The sequence below is a fragment of the Chiloscyllium punctatum genome, chromosome 19, assembly GCF_047496795.1.
Source record: "Chiloscyllium punctatum isolate Juve2018m chromosome 19, sChiPun1.3, whole genome shotgun sequence".
Taxonomy (NCBI): domain Eukaryota; kingdom Metazoa; phylum Chordata; class Chondrichthyes; order Orectolobiformes; family Hemiscylliidae; genus Chiloscyllium; species Chiloscyllium punctatum.
The window spans coordinates 68,564,048-68,570,790 of NC_092757.1; the positions used below are offsets into that span (position 1 = coordinate 68,564,048).

The 6,743-nt window shown below is 41.2% G+C and overlaps 1 protein-coding gene across 3 annotated transcripts in view; it reads right to left on the minus strand.

Moving 5' to 3' along the window:
- LOC140491439 (rab effector Noc2-like) overlaps positions 1–5,990 on the minus strand; it is a 168,701-nt gene extending 162,711 nt beyond the window's left edge. Inside the window, exon 1 of one of the 3 annotated variants that reach the window (XM_072589609.1) lies at positions 5,580–5,990. The gene's annotated coding sequence lies outside the window, so the exon portion shown is untranslated. The remainder of the gene's footprint in view (positions 1–5,579) is intronic. The other 2 variants (XM_072589608.1, XM_072589610.1) reach the window with 2 other exon arrangements.
- Positions 5,991–6,743: the final 753 nt, after the last annotated feature.

Below are 6,743 nucleotides of genomic sequence, written 5' to 3' on the forward strand. Positions count from 1 at the left end.
GAGTGCACTATTTCTCAAAAACTCATAAGATGGCACAATGGCAGAAGTTGCTCCCAAATAGAGATAGGTCTTACAAGACTTCTCATCCAATTCTGCCCCACAACTTGCCTTAGCCCAGATTCTGATAAGATTCTGCCCATAGCACTTGGATTCTTTACACCACTATAGTCAGTCGAATCTCAGATGGCGACAAAACAGACTACAGACAGGAGATGGAAGACCTGGAAAAATGGTGCACTGAAAACAACCTGGCTCTCAATGCCGGCAAAACCATGGAACTCATTATTGACTTTTGGCGGGATGTTACTCATGCCCCCTACACATTAACAGCACAGAGGTGGGATGACTGGAGAGTATCAAGCTCCTGGGAGTGGTCATCCACAAGCTTTCTTGGACCCTCCATGTGGACGCACTGGTCACAAAGGCCCAACAACATCTCTTCTTCCTCAAGCAGCTGAGGAAATTTGGCATGATGGTGAATACCCTTGCCAACTTTTACAGGTGTGCTATCAAGAGCATTCTGTCTGGATGTATCACTACCTCGTGTGGCAACTATACCATTCAAGGTTGGAGACAGTTACAGAGAGTGGTGAACGCGGCCCAGACAATCACAAAGGCCAACCTCCCATCTACAGAATCCATCTACCAGGCCCGCTGTCATGGAAAGGCCGCCAGCATTCTGAGAGATCCATCCCACCCTGGCAATGTTTCTCTACAACCTCTACCATCAGGGAGAATGTACAGAAGCCTGAACACATGCACCAGCCGGTTTCAAAACAATTTCTGTCCTACTGCTGTTAGAATACTGAATGGACTCACAAACTTAGCATTCGCCTGTACCTGTGTTTTTGTTTTGCCACTGTTTACCTATTATTTACTTGTCTATGCTATTTAACAATGTGATCTGTCTGTATTGCTCGCAAGACAAAGCTTTTCACTGTGCCTCAGTACACGTGACAATAAATTCAAAACAATTCAAAAAGAATAATTAAATCATCTAGGATTTATCCATTATGATACCAACTGATGTTGTTGTTATTGGACAAGTCAGATTCCAGACTGAAATTTAGCTTAATATATTGTTTTGTTTTTGGCTTTAAGGAGATTGAATGCTTGTGTTTTAGTGACATTGTTGCAGATTTTATTTCAACAATAAAACAGAAGTTTTGAAGCACAATAGTCAAAGAGTTTTAAATGCACAGTAAAAGTAAAATCCCATTAACTCCAAAATAAGTCTTTACAAAATTTACAACAAAATACCATTTGTCCATACCAGCAACAAATCCTGTATAATATTCATACCAAAATCCTTCTCTCTATTTAGGCTTAAGGTAAATGTGACTTTAACTCCTAGTCTGGCACCTCTGATAGGTTCAGAATAAAAGTTATCATAGATTGGAGTTTAAACAAACTCACCTTCAAGATCGCTTCAGGGTATTATCACAATACCCCTGGTTTGGGACTATGACTAACTCCTTACTCTCTGGGGTCATCCAATTTTACTAGTTTCTCCCCTTCTCAGGAGCACTGCTCAATACATGCATGTCAGGACTTCATGGAACTGTCCCATTAAAGTAAAATTGAGACCAAAAAACTCAGTGTCCAAGCTATGGATGCTTCCTTTTAACTTAAGTCTAGAAACTTCTAATAGAAACCTTGAGGTGTAACTATCTACCTTGCTAGGTCATAAAATCCTAAACTAAACAAGAACAAATTAGGTTGCCAAAGTAGCCCTCAAGCTGGTTAAACAGAAATCACTATAACTATAGAAATACTTACCAGCCAAGTCTTTAACTTCAGACAAAAAGAAAAGTCATATGCTACTAGCTCAATTCAAACTCCAAACTTTAAATAATATGCATATATAAAATCAGATAGGTTTATCTTATTACATAGCTCTGGAACATAAATGACAAACTGTAAACACCAATAAAAAGGTTTTTATGAAGGATCATCATTGAGTTAAAACATCAGTTGTTTCTCTCCACAGATGCCTGCTCTTCAAAATACTGATAATAACAGAAAACATTGGAAATAAAGAGTTTCGTCTTTATAATGCTCAGAAGGGTACTATGTATAACTTATCCAGGTCATCACAAATCTAGAGGTCACACTGTACATCTAAAGAATGACTATAAGTGGGCATGGTGAAAAAAAAATCACTTGTTTAAACAGACACTATTCCTAAAATAGAAATCAATCATTGCTCACACAGGAAAAAGTAAAAATTACCCAACACCAAGTGATAGTTCAACAGGTTTAGCTACCTGATGAAGGAGCAGCATTCCGAATGCTAGTACTTCCAAATAAATCTATTGGACTATAACTTGGTGTTGGGTGATTCTTAACTTTGTCCATCCCAGTCCAACACCGGCATCTCCCCATCATGGCTACACTGGAATAGTCAATGCAACTCAACTTAGAATTCCACCATCTGAATATGTTATTTGAGTCACCTAGTTCTTTGCTGGAGTTAGAGCATTAATAGACAGATAAGAATGTAACCTGTTTGATCCAAACAAAAACGTGTGCAGGTTCACACAGCTTACAGAGACCTAAATTCCATTATATTACGTGACAAACCACAATGCAAAGTCTAATTTTAGTCCCTTCTCTCACACACAAGAATGTTGGTATTTACTCACCCAAAAAAAAAGGGGGTAAAAAGTGCAGAAGGCAAATGTACAAGTTCTTCTACATTCCAGATATCTGAACAATAGGAGTGATAGTGCACTGACATCTTATCAACACAGCAAAAGTGAGGACTGCAGATGCTGGAAACCAGAGTTTAGATCAGAGTGGTGTTGGAAAAACACAGCAGGTCAGGCAGCATCCGAGGAGCAGGAAAATCGACGTTTTGAGCAAAAGCCCTTCATCAGGAAAACCTGTCGATTTTCCTGCTCCTCGGATGCTGCCTGACCTGCTGTGTTTTTCCAACACCACTCTGATCTAAACTCTTATCAACAGGGATACAGCTGCGTGAAAAAATCCTGTACTTTTACATTCTTACAGTGATACACATTTCAACTCTTAACGGGAACTGTGGAATAGAGAAGGAGTAAGGAAAGTTTCACACACACACTTCATACTATCATACTAGATTGTGAAGGTGCCAGTATTGGACTTGGGTGGGCAAAGTCAGAAGTCGCAAGACACTAGATTATAGTCCAACAGGTTTATTTGAAATCACACAAGCTTTCGGAGTGCAGCCCCTTCCTCAGGTTCAGTGAGAGAGCAGGGCACACACACAGTTTATAAGTGGAGAGATTAAATAACACATCATCTGACATTCTTGGTCACCTGCAGAGACTACACTGCACTCAGTTGAATGATCTTCTGATCTCTCTGCCCATAAACTCTGATTGTGTACCCTGCTCTCTCAACTCGAAAGCTTGTGTGATTTCAAATAAACCTGTTGGACTATAACCTGGTGTCGTGTGACTTCTGACATGATACCAGTTTATGTAGGTTAATACAATTCTCACCACCCATTTCTGAAAGTGATGACATTTCACTCATGAATCCAATAGGGAATTCATGAGGAATGTTTTTTTTCTTGGGACAGTGGTTCGAGTAGGGAATTTGGTATCATAAAGAGTAATTGAGTATCATGCATGCATCTAAGGAGAAACTAAATAATGATGGCAGGTCTTTTCACGAGAATTATAGGAAAGTTCATGTGGAACTGCATTGATCTATTAGGCATTGTGGCCAGTTTTTGTGCTGTAAATTTTATATATTCATTAAGAACCTCAAATACAGATGTGTTTATATAGGCAGGTGGGAATAGAAGTTAGAAATTCTTCATAGCAGGCAGCACCACATTTCTCTTACTAAGAAGGTTTGAAGCTATCTAAACAACACAGTACAATTCACTTGTGCAGTTTTTTTTTTGAGGGGACCAAGTCATCTGGGTCACTGAAAAAGATTCAACTCAAAAGATACATATTTCATTACAATGATAACAGTGAAACAGAAAACTTCCAAAATTAAAACAGAAAACAGGTTCTGAAGAAGGCTCATTCGACCCAAAATGTTAACTCTGATTTCCCTCCACAGATGCTGCCAAGTGTGCTGAGCTTTTCCAGCAATTTCTTTTTTTATAATGGAAAACAGGGTTGGTATGGAACAAAAACCAGAATTGCTGGAAAAACTAGCACACTTGGCAGCATCTGTGGAGGGAAATCAGAGTTAACATTTTGGGTCGAATGAGCCTTCTTCAGAACCTGTTTTCTGTTTTAATTTTGGAAGTTTTCTGTTTCACTGTTATCATTGTAATGAAATATGTATCTTTGAGTTGAATCTTTTTCAGTGACCCAGATGACTTGGTCCCCTCAAAAAAAACTGCACAAGTGAATTGTACTGTGTTGTTTAGATAGCTTCAAACCTTCTTAGTAAGAGAAATGTGGTGCTGCCTGCTATGAAGAATTTCTAACTTGTGTGGGGACAAACCAGAGTTAGCGCTTCAGGATGGTTACGTGGGACTGGGGCATAGTGCACATGTAGACATGGGCATCAGAGTTTGGGATGAACTTCAATTTTCTCATCAGTGAGGTTTGTGTATTGCACTCACATACTTGTTGGGCTAATTCATAGTGAGTGAGGAAGCTTTGTTACAGCTGATTGAGTTACTAAAATGGGAACAAATAACCTCCATAGTTGCGATTTCACTAGAACCAACAAAATAATTCTAACCATGAACCTTGGCATCAACCTAACGAATAATGCAGTAGCTTTGACATAGCAACAGGGCACGTTTTGACATGTGTCAGTTTTACACACTGAAACGGGACTGACAACCTGAATCACTGTGTTACAGCACAAGTCGCTGCTAAAATTTCCTAATAGTTTTGCTGAAAAATCCTGAAGAAAGTTCTAATTTCGGAAACGTGGTTTTGTATTTTTTTAAACTAATTCTGTATTAATATCATTTAACTCGTATGGGAGAAATAATACGGAGAACTAGTATGGGATAAACACAAGATTTTTGTTACAGATACCGTGAAAACGAGCGGACAGTAAAACGGTTATGGAAACTAAACAAATCGGTCCGGAAATACGAACATTGAACTCGGAAATTTCCAAACAACACAAGCAGTGGAGTCTGAAGTGAAAAGGGGACAGCAGCCAGGTTAGGAATAAATGTTCAGGTGCTCCCTGCAAAACAGGTACACAATGTACTCACAAGGTTGCACTAATAGAGAAAAAGATGTCAACTCCATTCAAAGCAGGATATGAGATTAGAAAGTTTATGCAGGAGATTGAGTCCCCGGGGAGAAAGCAGGAACCTCCACCCCGAAAACTCTTCCGGATTTAACTCTGTTGGAAAAGAGATTGGGTGGTGGAACCGAACAGAACAAAACAAAAACAAAAACAAAACTGCAAACTCCATCGTCCAGGCCTTGGCTCAGGGAGACTGGGATAAAAGTGACAGCTCAGCGGCGGCAGCAACTTCTTCCTGAAGCGTTCGGGGGGGTGGGGGGGTGAAGAGGTCAGCCTCATCAGCATTGCACAGGGCGGGGGGGACATCAATAAAGTAATACCGAGTAACACCGGCCGGCAGGAGGGAGTGGACTTACCGCCGCTGGGCAATGGGTGCACTGTCACCCTGCGATGAGACGTCTCCTTTCCCGGGCAGCGCACACACACACTTTCCCTTTCCCAATACCGGCGATCACAACAGCCGGATTAATGGTTTCGAGCTTAGTCTTTTATTGTTTTGGGGGCGAAAGAAAAAAAAAGGGAGGGTGATGTCTGAAGAGGCTCCACCTTCACCGACCTGTCCTACCACCTCTCGAGACGTCTCTCTGGCCAGTGCCAAACTTTCCAGCCTCCTTCACTGGGCGTACTCTGCTCTCTCTCCATTATTGCAATTTTCCCTCTTTTGTTTTGTTTTGAAAAGCACAGATGGACGGCCAATAAATTGCAAACGGTTCAGAAGCCTCGCTTTTATATTGCTCTGAATAATGTGATTATTTGGGAAAACAAAATAGCTGTTATTATTTTGGAATCAGGTGTGGAGCAACGAAAGGGATTCAAAGTAGTGGGGGGGAGAAGCGTTAGAATAATAATATTATGCAGCTGCAATGTAAAATACATTGCATTAAGATGCCCCTTGTCCACCACCTCCCCCCCCCACCCAAACTTGAAGGAACTAGATCTTTGCAGAGTGTTGGCTGGCGGCGCTTCTCCGTGGCCCTCGCGCGCCACCTGGTGGCAGCTTTGTCACGGAGCTCCGCCCCTTTCAGCCCATCCAAGAACAGCAGCTGCCGCTCACTGCAGGTGCTCTAGACCTCCCTGAGATTCCTGGTGAAGGACTTTTACCCAAAACGTCGATTTTCCTGCTCCTCGGATGCTGCCTGAGCTGCTGTGCTTTTCCAGCAACCACTCTAATCTAAAACAATCACCTGATGAAGGAGCGTCGCTCCGAAAGCTAGCGTGCTTCCAATTAAACCTGTTGGACTATAACCTGGTGTTGTGTGATTTTTAACTTTGTACATTCTAATCTAGACAGAGTAGGTGAGAAGCACATTGTTCTCAAGGATAGTTTAAGGCGAAGTATTCAAGAAAATCTCACTTTGCTCCATCCTCTAATATCTTTTTTCATATACATGTATTTATTAGGATGTGAGCCTTGCTTGGGAGCCCTTGAGATGGTGGTGTGGAGTTGCCTTCTTGTTATCCACCCATAGGGGTTAAAAAGGAGAGCGGTCCACGTTTTTATTCTGTATTGATGAAGGAAG